Below are 15,305 nucleotides of genomic sequence, written 5' to 3' on the forward strand. Positions count from 1 at the left end.
ACAGGTTCGTCGTTGAGTACACCATCACAGGCGGTCCTGCCTATGATGCAGCGTCAAGCGTAACCGCAGCCATGGTCTCCGAGCTGATAGTCCATGCTGCTGGAATGTCACAAACCTTGAGGACACTCAATGAACACGCGCCAAATTCCAGCAAAGATAATGGGCTGTTTGCTCAGCATGGTTGTACATCACAGAAGGTATTCAAAATGTTGACCACCGCATTCAGCACAGGCTTCAAAAGATCTTCTGGTCCTTTCTACCAAGTACAGCAGGCACCTAGCGAATCTTATCAGACGCTGCAAGAACCCCGGAGAAGAGTTTTGCTTTCTCGATAACTGCTGTCACGTACACGAGCCTTTTGATATGCGCTCATAAAATTAAAAAAAAGGGAAATTGTTTTATCCATTATGGGTGAGGATCACTGAGACTGTGATGAATAAATTTTCTTGGAATTACTACAATCAGTCGCCTTTTATTTTTTTCTTCAATTTTTATTATCCCATTACCTGTTTCGAGCCGCCTAGCTATTCATCGTCAGAAAGTTCCTATTTATTGATTGCTTACAGCACTGTGGGATTCGTGTAGCTGTGGCAGGATGTATAAACGAAACATGTAAGCACTGAGTGTCGCGAGAATTATTCACATTATGAGATCGATTTTGTCGCGTTGCTTACAGTTATAAGTATCCGTTGGTTGGTTGCTGGTGTACACAGTATTCTGAAAAAAAAAAAACATGAATGTTGTCTAGTGACGTTAATGAAAATAATCGCAGGCACCAGATCAGAGGAGCGAGGTGAGAATTTAGCTGGGTCTCCCCTTCCCATAAAACGCCTGGGATACGTGACATTGACTACTTTACAGACTTGCACAGGTAAGTGTGCAGTTGCTCCGTCCAATAGAATCCAACCTTACGTGCACAGTGTACTATCTTTTCTGAACTTAAGGCGCGTGTGTTTTAACTGTTCTTGTTGTTCGTGACACTCTAAACCTTTGAGAGGCTCAAAATTTCTTCGAAGCTCATATGTTTTTCTCCCAGAGTTGTTATACTTCGACGCATCGATCAGCTCCTTCAATCTGTACACATTCTTTTGAATTGAATGGCTCTGAGCACTATGGGACTTAACAGCTATGGTCATCAGTCCCCTAGAACTTAGAACTACTTAAACCTAACTAACCTAAGGACAGCACACAACACCCAGCCATCACGAGACAGAGAAAATCCCTGACCCCGCCGGGAACCCGGGCGTGGGAAGCGAGAACGCTACCGCACGACCACGAGATGCGGGCTTTTTCTTTTGAATTACTCTTTATATTATTTTGCGTGAGAAAAGAGTAAGTACTGATCTGTTGTCGGCTTCTGTTAAAATTGAAGTCTGATTAAGGAAATAAGTTGATACAGAAAATCAGGAGGCGCCTTTCACAACTCGTTTTTCAGTCCTGCAATTGTGACCCTGAGCTGATGAACCAACACTATTAACTTGCATGACTAATACTAATGAACAACCAACAGCTACTGTTTAGAATGATCTTTCCATCTCTAATACTAAGATACAGTTTCGCTAGCGCGCCATTAAATACAAGACAATTCAAAATGAAGGCAGTGATTATAAATGGCTATAGCTATTTAATGCAGTGGATACGTCAGTAATGATTAGAAAGGATGTGAAAGGAAGTTCGAAGAAACTGGTTTATGCATTCCATATAAGTGTTCAACATAGCACCCCCTGGTCATATGGGCAGCATCTCAGCGATAATCCCTTCTGAAGGCTGAGTCGTCGACAAGAGCATATAGAAATGCGCATTTCGAGTTCCGAAATTGATTTCACCAAGGAACACACGTACAGAAGGTCTTTGATATGATTATTTAAAAAGAAATGCATGGGCATCAGGTCCGGGCTTCTAGATGACTAAGGGCTGAACACAGCATCGTCATGTCATGCACAATCGGTGCAGCGGAACGGAAACTGTTGACTTAAAAATGTGCGAAGGTGCACAGTCCAACGCGCATACACCATCTTCCTGAAAGATGTGAAGCATGGATTCGATATCAACCTATGGCAATCAGCCATTCATCGAACATGTCTAGGCAAACCTTTATTGAATCAATTAGCTCAAATTAACCTTCAGTTATAAATCACGTGCATGTACCGGCTTCCAATTATTCGCGCTTGCGCAACGATCAAAATTTTGAACTTCGTTTTACATTCTCTGCAATTCGTTTCGATGTTTCGCTGTGCATAAAACAGCTATAACCGTTTTTAGTAATTGCTATATTCGTATTGAACTGGACGTGTGTATTCGTCACACACAAGTATAATGAAAAAGTTGGCTTGGTTCTTTTGTTTATCGACGAGAGGTCGCGTGTTTTGTGTATCAAATGGCTCTGAGCACGTCTGTGGTCATCAGTCCCCTAGAACTTAGAACTACTTAAACCTAACTAACCTAAGGACATCACACACATCCATGCCCGAGGCAGGATTCGAACCTGCGACCGTAGCAGTCGCGCGGCTCCGGACTGAGCGCCTAGAACCGCTAGACCACCGCGGCCGGCTGTTTTGTGTATCTCTGAAACTAAGTCGCCTAGTGCGGTTGACGCTTTTTCCTTATATCTGGCGCTCTGGATTACTAGGAAACAGCAAGAACTATTTCAGCTTTATCGCTTTAAGACACTAATGCCTCGCAAAAACCAAGTACAGGGTTGCTTATACACACACACACACACACACACACACACACACACACACACACACACACACATATATATATATATATATATATATATATATATATATATGAAGACAGTAACTTGTCCTCGCAAGAACAGTTACTGTTGATGACCGTGCAGCTTTTCCCTCGAATAAATGATAACTGACAACTTCAGCTGCCGACAGATGTTGATATACCTCGATGTGGACAGCTGAAAATGTGTGGCCCGACCGGGACTCGAACCCGGGATCTCCCGGTCGGGGCACACATTTTCAGCTGTCCACATCGAGGTATATCAACAACATCTGTCGGCAGCTGAGGTTGTCAGTTATTGATCGCTTATACATATTTCCGGGGTTCCAGAAGACGATTGCGCGAAAACTACCACAAAACATATAGGCAACAGACACACATCAATGTACGGAGCATCTCTCCAAGTTTTTAGCCCATATTGCAAGTGCTCAGTATGGACAGCATTTGTGACGTGCAAAATGTCTATACTGACGGAAAAGCACGTGCATATAATGCAGTGGCGTTCTGGGTTTGATAACCATTTGGGTTGGAGATCTATTTCGCTCGGGGTTTCTGTGTTTGCGTTGGTCTACTCATCGACATGTACGTCGGTGAAGTGGTGTCAAATAAAAAGACCAGCACTAGGTGGCCGAACTACCTCAGATAATACCCGAAAGGGTTACACATTAACTGATATGATAGTAAATCACAGGTTTTTGATATTTTACCGCTTGGTGCATTTTTGAACGCAAATACAATGAAAATTATTTGTTTGTTCGGAATACTGCCAGTCTGTCCGTCTGCTTTGTTGGGTGGTAACGTGCTCGCCTCAAATGCAAGCGGGCCCGGGTTCGATTCCCAGCCTGGTTGGAGATCTTCTCCGCTGGGTGTTGTGCTGTCATCATCATCATTTCATCCTCATCACCGGCGCGCAAGTCGCCCAATGTGGCGTCGACTGAAATGAGACTTGCACTTGGCGGCTGAACTTCCCCGGATGGGGCCTCCCGACCAGCAATGCCATACGCTCATTTCATTGCCACTTTAAACAACTTTGCATGCTGAACACATGAGCGGTACACAGTCTCTAGTTTCCAGAGTTTGCATTATTCAGCATAATGCGGGGAAACAAGTAGGTAACGGTTGAGTCGAGCCGCAGCCTAGGGTGATGGTAGTAGTTGATGAGTAGTAGGGAGAGGGCGTGCTATCACGGCAGAATGAGCAGCTTGGATAGCGAATGTGCCGCACAGAGATGTCTATTTGAGATTTTCCATGATGGCTGAGGACGAAGGATGATTTTTAAGATGATTGTATAAAGAGATAGCACTTCAGAAGAAGATAATTTATTTTCATTTTGCTAGCTGCAAGCGCGAGTTCAGTAATTACTGCTCTGTAAATATTTAATTGTTGGTAATCAGAGTGAACAATCAATCATGTGATCAATATTCCAGTTATTTAATTTAAAAGTACCTCCTTCTGTCATTGTTAAACACTTGGCAAAGCATATTCTCACTGTTCAAAGAAAAATGTGTCTGGTAAATTTTGCACCGTCACGCCTTGTACTTTTGCGTGAATAGTAATTAATGATTTTGAAAAGAGGATGAAAAAGTATTTTGGTAAAACAGCAATTTAAAACAAATAAGAATGAGAAGGCAAACTGCTGCGTAGTGGTTTATTTCAGCTTATCATTCTTGCAGTGCAACTCGAGCAGGAAAAAATGAAAAAAAAATGTTCAGATGTGTGTGAATTCCTAAGGGACCAAAATCCTGAAGTCATCAGTCCTTAGACTTACACACTACTTAAACTAACTTATGCTAAGAACAACACACACACACACCTATGTTCGAGGGAGGACTCGAACCTCCGGCGGGAGGGCCAGAGCAGAATCAAGTTATCGTTTGAAAGGCAAAAAATTTTTGTAGGGTCTAACTGTATACACTCCTGTAAATTGAAATAAGAACACCGTGAATTCATTGTCCCAGGAAGGGGAAACTTTATTGAAACATTCCTGGGGTCAGATACATCACATGATCACACTGACAGAACCACAGGCACATAGACACAGGCAACAGAGCATGCACAATGTCGGCACTAGTACAGTGTATATCCACCTTTCGCAGCAATGCAGGCTGCTATTCTCCCATGGAGACGATCGTAGAGATGCTGGATGTAGTCCTGTGGAATGGCTTGCCATGCCATTTCCACCTGGCGCCTCAGTTGGACCAGCGTTCGTGCTGGACGTGCAGACCGCGTGAGACGACGCTTCATCCAGTCCCAAACATGCTCAATGGGGGACAGATCCGGAGATCTTGCTGGCCAGGGTAGTTGACTTACACCTTCTAGAGCACGTTGGGTGGCACGGGATACATGCGGACGTGCATTGTCCTGTTGGAACAGCAAGTTCCCTTGCCGGTCTAGGAATGGTAGAACGATGGGTTCGATGACGGTTTGGATGTACCGTGCACTACTCAGTGTCCCCTCGACGATCACCAGTGGTGTACGGCCAGTGTAGGAGATCGCTCCCCACACCATGATGCCGGGTGTTGGCCCTGTGTGCCTCGGTCGTATGCAGTCCTGATTGTGGCGCTCACCTGCACGGCGCCAAACACGCATACGACCATCATTGGCACCAAGGCAGAAGCGACTCTCATCGCTGAAGACGACACGTCTCCATTCGTCCCTCCATTCACGCCTGTCGCGACACCACTGGAGGCGGGCTGCACGATGTTGGGGCGTGAGCGGAAGACGGCCTAACGGTGTGCGGGACCGTAGCCCAGCTTCATGGAGACGGTTGCGAATGGTCCTCGCCGATACCCCAGGAGCAACAGTGTCCCTCATTTGCTGGGAAGTGGCGGTGCGGTCCCCTACGGCACTGCGTAGGATTCTACGGTCTTGGCGTGCATCCGTGCGTCGCTGCGGTCCGGTCCCAGGTCGACGGGCACGTGCACCTTCCGCCGACCACTGGCGACAACATCGATGTACTGTGGAGACCTCACGCCCCACGTGTGGAGCAATTCGGCGGTACGTCCACCCGGCCTCCCGCATGCCCACTATACGCCCTCGCTCAAAGTCCGTCAACTGCACATACGGTTCACGTCCACGCTGTCGCGGCATGCTACCAGTGTTAAAGACTGCGATGGAGCTCCGTATGCCACGGCAAACTGGCTGACACTGACGGCGGCGGTGCACAAATGCTGCGCAGCTAGCGCCATTCGACGGCCAACACCGCGGTTCCTGGTGTGTCCGCTGTGCCGTGCGTGTGATCATTGCTTGTACAGCCCTCTCGCAGTGTCCGGAGCAAGTATGGTGGGTCTGACACACCGGTGTCAATGTGTTCTTTTTTCCATTTCCAGGTGTGTATTTGGGCTGAATATTAGGAACAGTTTTCAATCAGTGATATTTCTTATAAATTCAAGAGTTGCATTTTTGTAATTGGGCACATTTAAATTACGTAAATGTTCATTATACTGAGTGTTCTTGTGTGTCATTCCTTTTATGCAGTCTAATTTACTGTCAGATGCATTTCAGATTAATTAAAATCACGTCCCTAAAATATAATTTGCGTAAATAAGATCACGTTTATAAGTAGGAAGGGTCTGATGACTTGACAGAAGAGGAATGGGGGTTTGATCTTGGAGAAGAGACCAAACAGTGAGTACATCGGTCTCATCGGAGTAGGGAAGGATGGGCAAGGAAGTCGACTGTGCCCTATCGAAGGAACCAGCCCAGCATTTGCCTGAAGCGATTTCGGGAACTCACGGAAAACATAAATCAGGATGGCCAAACGCGGAACTGAACCGTAGTCATCCCGAATGCGAATCCAGTGTGATAACCACTGCGCCACCTCGCTCGGTTTATAACTAGGGTAGTTACGCTTATTCTAGATCACTAACTGTAATCGAAATTTAGAAGTCAGACAGCTTTCACATTGTTAGGGAGAAATTCAGTTACACAGAATTTCAGCATACACATTCCAATGAACATGCAACTTTCATGCCATACCATCATTCCATTACATTGACGTTGCAAAAGTTGCGACGTCAGTAGCTCGCTTTGTAAATCTCTTGAATGGGCTGCCTATCTGCAAGGGCAAACTAATTCGATGCGACGATATGGACCGGACTTTTTACCTACATGTTCTGTTATGCCTGGCCCATAGTGGTGGCTCTTCGTCGAAGACTTACAAGCTGAAATTTGGTGAGAGGCTCGGCGATCAGTCCCAGACGGGTGCGTGTCCTCCTCTACCGTACGGCGGCATAAGTATGCGGTATGGAGAAGCATGAGGTAAGCGCATCGCTCTCCCGGCCGCTGTCGGTTCTTCAGACCTCTGGAGCCACTGTTTCTCAATCAAGCAGCTGCTAAGTCGGCGTTAGGAGGTTGAATTAACCCCACCCCAGTCTTCCCAACAAGGGAAATGGAAAAAAAGACATTCAAGCACCGAAAATTGGACCCAGGTCATTCGCATGGTAGTCACACATACTGGCCATTTTCTTTCTCTCTATTTGTCTTTCAGTCTACTTTTCGTCGCTTTTGTCAGTGTTTCTGTGCGGATGTTGCATGCTACAGATCAGTTCCTTTTTTTTTTTTATTGTTACAGACGGTGGCTAGTCACCTGAGCATACACGCAAAGCTATTGCGCCGGCTATCACACAGTGACGTAGGCGGACTATGGAGAGAATCTCTATCCATTGATATGTGTCAGTTTTCTGTATGTATCTGTAGTTTTCGTGGGGTCATCCTCTGAAACCTTGAAGTTATTTGTGAAAAGCTCTGTACCATAGCCGAGCTGAAAATTTATTATATGCTTTAGACGACAACAATAATACCACCAAATGGCATTTGCATTAAAATCTGGGCGCTAGTGATGAAGTACTAGCTGGGGCTGCACAATCTATTGTTTGGTAATAATATAAATGTCGTATGGCATAGTTGGGTGGGGCAAACCATGAGGCAGATTCAGCCAGCTTTCGGAAAGGGTGTTATTTCTACGAGCACATTAGCCCTTTTCCTTGCGGATATGTGGGAGGAGTGCCGAAGTGTATTTCTAGAGTTTAGGGGAGATTAATGGAACCATGTGTAGCGCAGTGTATTGTTTGCGTTGAATGAAAACTAAGGTAGTCGCCGAACTTAACGTTGCTATCTGACGAATGGGACACCATCGGCAGAGTCACTTTCCTTCGCTCCGTGAGACAATGCCCAGCTGTTAGTAATTCAGTCCACGACATTGACACATTTACTGGTGATCAGGAATTTTACGCTACCTACATCTTTTCCCTCTGCCCGCCAAATACTGGCAGTGAAATTTTCATCCGTCGACAGTATTCGAACCGGCTTACCTCCAAGTCTTTTGCTGCCACACAGGCGTGCGTTTCCGACCTCGGCTACGGAGTCGGGATGGTGTGGTTATTGTAATGAGAGTCGACAGTGCAATGGTTAGACCTTGTGGGATAGGGATGGGAAAAACGACCGGTTAAAACCTATGCCGATATTTTAGCTCTAAATAACTGATAAGTTTCAGTATTTGTTTAGTCTCTGTTGGCTCTGAGCACTATGGGACTTAACATCTTAGATCATCAGTCCCCTAGAACTTAGAACTACTTAAACCTAACTAACCTAAGAACATCACACACATCCATGCCCGAGGCAGGATTCGAACCTGCGACCGTAGCAGTCCCGCGGTTCCGGACTGAAGCGCCTAGAACCACACGGCCACCGTGGCCGGCTTTTAGTCTCTGTTACAAAAGATATTTTTCTTTTTTTTACCGAAAACCGGGTATCAAACAGATGCAGCAATTTGCCATAACAGTGACGCTAAAATTTGTAATTTTAAATAAAACTTCTTTTGAAAAACACGTTTAGCGGAGCCTTCTGAGGCTTCTGACAAGACTGCTATCGCCTTTGAATGGTATTGTTTTTTATGAAAGATGGACAATAAATTAATATATTATTGAAGTATTAACTATTGTCAGTAATTGTTCCTCTTAAATTTAAAATTTTTTCCAGTATACAAATTCTTCATTTGAATTTTTTGAAAGGGCGTTTTTTATTTTGTCAGCAAAACACCAACTATATTTCAATTCCCAATAACAAGTCAAGATACGTATTTGACTAAAAAACGGGTTTTTCGTTCGAAATAGTTAAAAAGAACGCTATAAATTTTACAGAAAAGCTTATTATTTCTCTATCAGTTATGTATGTTTTATATACATAAATGATCTGCGGACCCGGGAAGCAGTAGTTTGCGGCTGTTTGCTGATGATGCTGTAGTGTATGGGAAGGTGTCGTGGGAGGATACGAGACGACTTTGACAAAATTTATAGTGCTGTCATGAACGGCAGCTGGCTCTAAATGTACAAAAATGTAAGTTAATGCAGATGAGCAGAGGAAACAAACCCCTGATGCTCGAACGCATTATTAGTAGAGTACTGCTTGAGACAGTCACGACTGTTTCATATATGAGTGTAGCTTTGCAAAGCGATATGAAAAGGAAGGAGCAAGTAAGCGCTGTAGTAGCGAAAGCGAATGGTCGACTTCGGTTTATTGGGAGAATTTTAGAAAAGTGTGGTTCATCAGTAAAGGATACCGCATATGCGACCCATTGTTGAGTACTGTTCACGTATTTGGTATTCTCCAGAGGTCGGATTAAAGTAACACATCGAAGCAATTCAGAAGTGCACTGGTAGATTTGTTACTGGTAGGTTCGAACAACAGGCAAGTATTAAGGAGATGCTTCGGGAACTCAAATGGAGGCAAGGTAAGAAGACTGGGTTTAACGTCCTATTAACAGCGAGGTTATTAGAGACGGAGCACAAGCTCGGATTGTTTCAAGGATGAGGAAGGAAATCGACCCTGACCTTCCAAAGGAACTATCCCGGCATTTGCCTGGAACAATTTAGGGAAATCACGGGAAACCTAAATCTGGATGGCCGGACGCCGGTTTCAGCCGTCGCCCTCAAGAATGCGAGTCCAGTGTGCTAACCACTGTGCCACCTTGCTCGGTGGAACACAACTGCGAATCCCTGGAGGGAAGACGACGTTCTTTTGAGGAGCTGTCTTGAGAAAATTTAAAGAACCGGAATCTGAGGCCGACTGCAGAATGATTCTAATGCCGCCAACGTACATTCCGCAGAAGGACCATGAAGATAACATTAGAGAGATTAAGGTTCATACATAGAGGTACAGACAGTCTTTATCGCTCATTCTACACTCCTGGAAATGGAAAAAAAGAACACATTGACACCGGTGTGTCAGACCCACCATATTTGCTCCAGACACTGCGAGAGGGCTGTACAAGCAATGATCACACGCACGGCACAGCGGACACACCAGGAACCGCGGTGTTGGCCGTCGAATGGCGCTAGCTGCGCAGCATTTGTGCACCGCCGCCGTCAGTGTCAGCCAGTTTGCCGTGGCATACGGAGCTCCATCGCAGTCTTTAACACTGGTAGCATGCCGCGACAGCGTGGACGTGAACCGTATGTGCAGTTGACGGACTTTGAGCGAGGGCGTATAGTGGGCATGCGGGAGGCCGGGTGGACGTACCGCCGAACTGCTCAACACGTGGGGCGTCAGGTCTCCACAGTACATCGATGTTGTCGCCAGTGGTCGGCGGAAGGTGCACGTGCCCGTCGACCTGGGACCGGACCGCAGCGACGCACGGATGCACGCCAAGACCGTAGGATCCTACGCAGTGCCGTAGGGGACCGCACCGCCACTTCCCAGCAAATTAGGGACACTGTTGCTCCTGGGGTATCGGCGAGGACCATTCGCAACCGTCTCCATGAAGCTAGGCTACGGTCCCGCACACCGTTAGGCCGTCTTCCGCTCACGCCCCAACATCGTGCAGCCCGCCTCCAGTGGTGTCGCGACAGGCGTGAATGGAGGGACGAATGGAGACGTGTCGTCTTCAGCGATGAGAGTCGCTTCTGCCTTGGTGCCAATGATGGTCGTATGCGTGTTTGGCGCCGTGCAGGTGAGCGCCACAATCAGGACTGCATACGACCGAGGCACACAGGGCCAACACCCGGCATCATGGTGTGGGGAGCGATCTCCTACACTGGCCGTACACCACTGGTGATCGTCGAGGGGACACTGAGTAGTGCACGGTACATCCAAACCGTCATCGAACCCATCGTTCTACCATTCCTAGACCGGCAAGGGAACTTGCTGTTCCAACAGGACAATGCACGTCCGCATGTATCCCGTGCCACCCAACGTGCTCTAGAAGGTGTAAGTCAACTACCCTGGCCAGCAAGATCTCCGGATCTGTCCCCCATTGAGCATGTTTGGGACTGGATGAAGCGTCGTCTCACGCGGTCTGCACGTCCAGCACGAACGCTGGTCCAACTGAGGCGCCAGGTGGAAATGGCATGGCAAGCCGTTCCACAGGACTACATCCAGCATCTCTACGATCGTCTCCATGGGAGAATAGCAGCCTGCATTGCTGCGAAAGGTGGATATACACTGTACTAGTGCCGACATTGTGCATGCTCTGTTGCCTATGTCTATGTGCCTGTGGTTCTGTCAGTGTGATCATGTGATGTATCTGACCCCAGGAATGTGTCAATAAAGTTTCCCCTTCCTGGGACAATGAATTCACGGTGTTCTTATTTCAATTTCCAGGAGTGTATTTGCAAGTGGAAAGAATAACAAAGGACTGGTAGTAGTACAATGTTCATTGCAAATGCACAGACTGTCTCGACACGCTCCCTCGCTGACCCATACTCCCACCTAGAGCCGCCCGCATCTCGTGGTCGTGCGGTAGCGTTCTCGCTTCCCACGCCCGGGTTCCCGGGTTCGATTCCCGGCGGGGTCAGGGATTTTCTCTGCCTCGTGATGGCTGGGTGTTGTGTGCTGTCCTTAGGTTAGTTAGGTTTAAGTAGTTCTAAGTTCTAGGGTACTGATGACCTCAGATGTTAAGTCCCATAGTGCTCAGAGCCATTTTTAACCACCTAGAGCCACCTATCCCCAATTCCCTTCCATGTCCTCCGTGCTCGCTGATTTTAAATTCCCGCTTGAGGTCGAGCGTAAGTGTGCATCTGTACTGAAGGTTGTGGATTCATTCATCTAACTGATTCGCCTCGATGGGCAATGAATCCACAATATCAGGGTGGAGGACATTTAAGACCTACCTCCTGCAGGAATCTAAAATTGGCGACCATGAAGGAAATGGACGGGGACTGGGGAGGGGAGGTGCTAGGTGGGAGTGTGGGTCAGCTGGTGAGCGTGCCAAGATGGTCCGCGCACTTGCGACGAACACGGTGTCCGGGAGGGGCAATGGTTGACGCAACTGCCTAGTAAGCAGGAGTGGATTCCACGTGCGGCACACATTTTCACTCGTCAGCGCTGATTTCGCATAAAGTTCCAATACAGCTGACATCAATAATTCCTTCCCTTTCGTTCTCCCATTTCACCTTCACGTCACATAAAATGTGTAATGGAAAAGTCTTAAGTGGACGCAGATTTCTTCATTGTTAGTCAGATGTCTACGTTCATTGTCGGAAGTAACAGCAACAAAAAACAGAAAATCGGTTTTTTAAAAACCGGTTATAACACAGAAGCGCAAAAGAAACTTGTATAGGCCTGCGTATTCAAATGCAGGGATATGTAAACAGGCAGAAGACGGCGCTGCGGTAGGCAGTGCCTAAATAAGACAACAAGTGTCTGGCGCAGTTGTCAGATCGTTTACTGCTGCTACAGTGGCAGGTTACCAAAATGTAACTGAGTTGGAACGCAGTGTTGTAGTCTGCATACGAGCGATTGGACACTGCATCTCCGAGGTGGCGATTTTCCCGTACGTCCTTTTCACGAGTGTACCGTGAATATCAGGAAGCCGCGAAACAGCAAATTTCCGACATCGCTGCAGCAGATCCTGCAGATCCTGCAAGAACGGGACCAACGACCACTGAAAAAAATCCTTCAACGTGACAGAAGTGCAACCTTTTCACAAATTGTTGCAGATTTGAGTCCTTGGCCATCAACAAGTGTCAGCGAGTAAACCATTCTTCGAAACATCATAGATACAGGCTTTCGGAGCCGAAGGCGCACTCGTGTACCCTTGACGACTGCACGATATAAAGCTTTACGTCTCAACTGATACCGCGCGGGTATCCGCGTGGTGTCGGGCGCCTTGCCACGGTTCGCGCGGCTCCCCCTGTCGGTGGTTCGGGTCCTCCCTCGGGCGTGTGTGTGTGTGTGTGTGTGTGTGTGTGTGTGTGTGTGTGTGTTGTCCTTAGTTAGTGTGTTGTCGTAAGTTAGTTTAAGTTATATTAAGTAGTGTGTAAGCCCAGGGACCAACGACCACACTCGCGGTTGTAGGCGCGCAGTCCGGAACCGCGAGACTGCTACGGTCGCAGGTTCGAATCCTGCCTCGGGCATGGATGTGTGTGATGTCCTTAGGTTAGTTAGGTTTAAGTAGTTCTAAGTTCTAGGGGACTGATGACCACAGCTGTTAAGTCCCATAGTGCTCAGAGCCATTTTAACCATTTTTGAACCAACGAGCACAGAAATTTGGCCACAAAGGAATTTACTACAACTTTCCAAATTTTTACGTCTCCCGGGCCCATCAACACCGACATTGGACTGTTGATGACAGGAAACATGTCGCCTTATCAGACTAGTCTCGTTTAAAATTGTATTGAGCGGATGGACGTGCAGGGGTATGTATGGAAGTATGGACGTATATGGGTATGAATCAATGGACCCTGCACGTCAGCAGGAAACTGTTCAAGCTGATGGAGGCTCTGTAATGGTGTGGGGCGTGTGCAGTTGGACTGATATGGGATTCCTGACAGGTCTAGATACGACTCTGACACGAGAGACGTCCGTAAGCATCCTGTCTGATAACCTACATCCATTCATGTCCACTGTACATTCCGGCGGATTTGGGCAATTCCAGCAGGATAATACGACATCTCACACGCCCGGAATAGCTATAGAGTGGATCCAGAAACACTCTTCTGAGTTAAAACATTAGTGAGCATATTTGGTATGCCTTGCAACGTGCTGTTCAGAAGAGATCTCCACCCCCTCGTACTCTTACGGATTTATGGAAGCCCTACAGAATTCATGGTGTCAATTCCCTCCAGCATTACTTCAGCATTACATTAGTCGAGTCCATGACAAGTCGTGTTGCGGCACTTCTGCGAGCTAGCGGGGGTCCGACACAATGTTAGGCAGGTATACCAGTTACTTTGGATCTTCAGTGTATGAGCAGTTGTAAGAGTCATTTTAAGCTGAAAGAAAGGAAGCACTGTAAACGTTAACAGATTACTTCATTGATAACGCTATCGCTAGAGTGGCAGCTGGCGTGGAGATAGTGGCAGCTGGCGTGGAGATAGTGGCACTCACCGGAAGGTGACGTTGTGAGGCAGCGAGGGGTCGGGTCCAGGGGGCGCGGCCCAGGTGAAGCTGGCGTTGTCGGCCGGCCTGGGGAGGCGCGAGGCGGCGCCGGAGCGGCAGGGCACGCCGTCCCACGGCGGCGCCACGGCGCCCGCGTCCGACCACACCCACACCGCGGCGCCGGCCGGCAGGCGCGAGTCGGGCCGCGACACGCGCACTGCAACAGCAGGTGGCGTGCACACCTCAGCCGGCCGTCTCGCAGGGTTACATGCTGTAGTATACAGAGAAGTTGCAGCACTAGAAAACTGCAGCGAAATGCAGGAAGATCTGCAGCGGATAGGCACTTGGTGCAGGGAGTGGCAACTGACCCTTAACACAGACAAATGTAATAGGTAAAAAGAAGGATGCTTTATTGTATGATTATATGATAGCGCAACAAACACTGGTAGCAGTAGTAGTAGTTGTTGTGGTCTTCAGTCCTTAGACTGGTTTGATGCAGCTCTCCATGCTACTCTATCCTGTGCAAGCTTCTTCATCTCCCAGTACCTACTGCAGCCTACATCCCTCTGAATCTGCTTAGTGTACTCATCTCTTCCTCTCCCTCTACGATTTTTACCCTCCACTCTACCCTCCAATACTAAATTGGTGATCCCTTGATGCCACAGAACATGTCCTACCAACCGGTCCCTTCTTCTAGTCAAGTTCTGCCACAAACTCCTCTTCTCCCCAATTCTATTCAATACCTCCTCATTAGTTATGCGTTATACCCATCTAATCTTCAGCATTCTTCTGTAGCACTACATTTCGAAAGCTTCTATTCTCTTCTTGTCTAAACTATTTATCGTCCATGTTTCACTTCCATACATGGCTACGCTCCATACAAATACTTTCAGAAACGACTTCCTGACACTTAAATCAATACTCGATGTTAACAAATTTCTCTTCTTCAGAAACTCTTTCTTTGCCACTGCCAGTCTACATTTTATATCCTTTCTACTTCGACCATCATCAGTTATTTTGCTCCCCAAATAGCAAAACTCCTTTACTACTTTAAGTGCCTCATTTCCTAATCTAATTCCCTCAGCATCACCCGACTTAATTCGACTACATTCCATTATCCTCGTTTTGCTTTTGTTGATGTTCATCTTATACCCTCCTTTCAAGACACTGTCCATTCCATTCAGCTGCTCTTCCAAGTCCTTTGCTGTCTCTGACAGAATTACAATGTCATCGGCGAGCCTCAAAGTTTT

General features: G+C 47.1%; 1 long non-coding RNA gene across 1 annotated transcript in view; it reads right to left on the reverse strand.

The window, feature by feature from the left end:
* The window catches only part of LOC126177084 (uncharacterized), a 777,189-nt gene extending 763,054 nt beyond the window's left edge, over nt 1–14,135 (reverse strand). The window contains exon 1 of the long non-coding RNA XR_007535745.1: nt 14,065–14,135. This is a non-coding gene — a long non-coding RNA (uncharacterized LOC126177084). The remainder of the gene's footprint in view (nt 1–14,064) is intronic.
* Between the last annotated feature and the right edge of the window lie 1,170 nt (nt 14,136–15,305).

This window comes from Schistocerca cancellata, chromosome 3 (genome assembly GCF_023864275.1).
Source record: "Schistocerca cancellata isolate TAMUIC-IGC-003103 chromosome 3, iqSchCanc2.1, whole genome shotgun sequence".
Classification (NCBI taxonomy): Eukaryota; Metazoa; Arthropoda; class Insecta; order Orthoptera; family Acrididae; genus Schistocerca; species Schistocerca cancellata.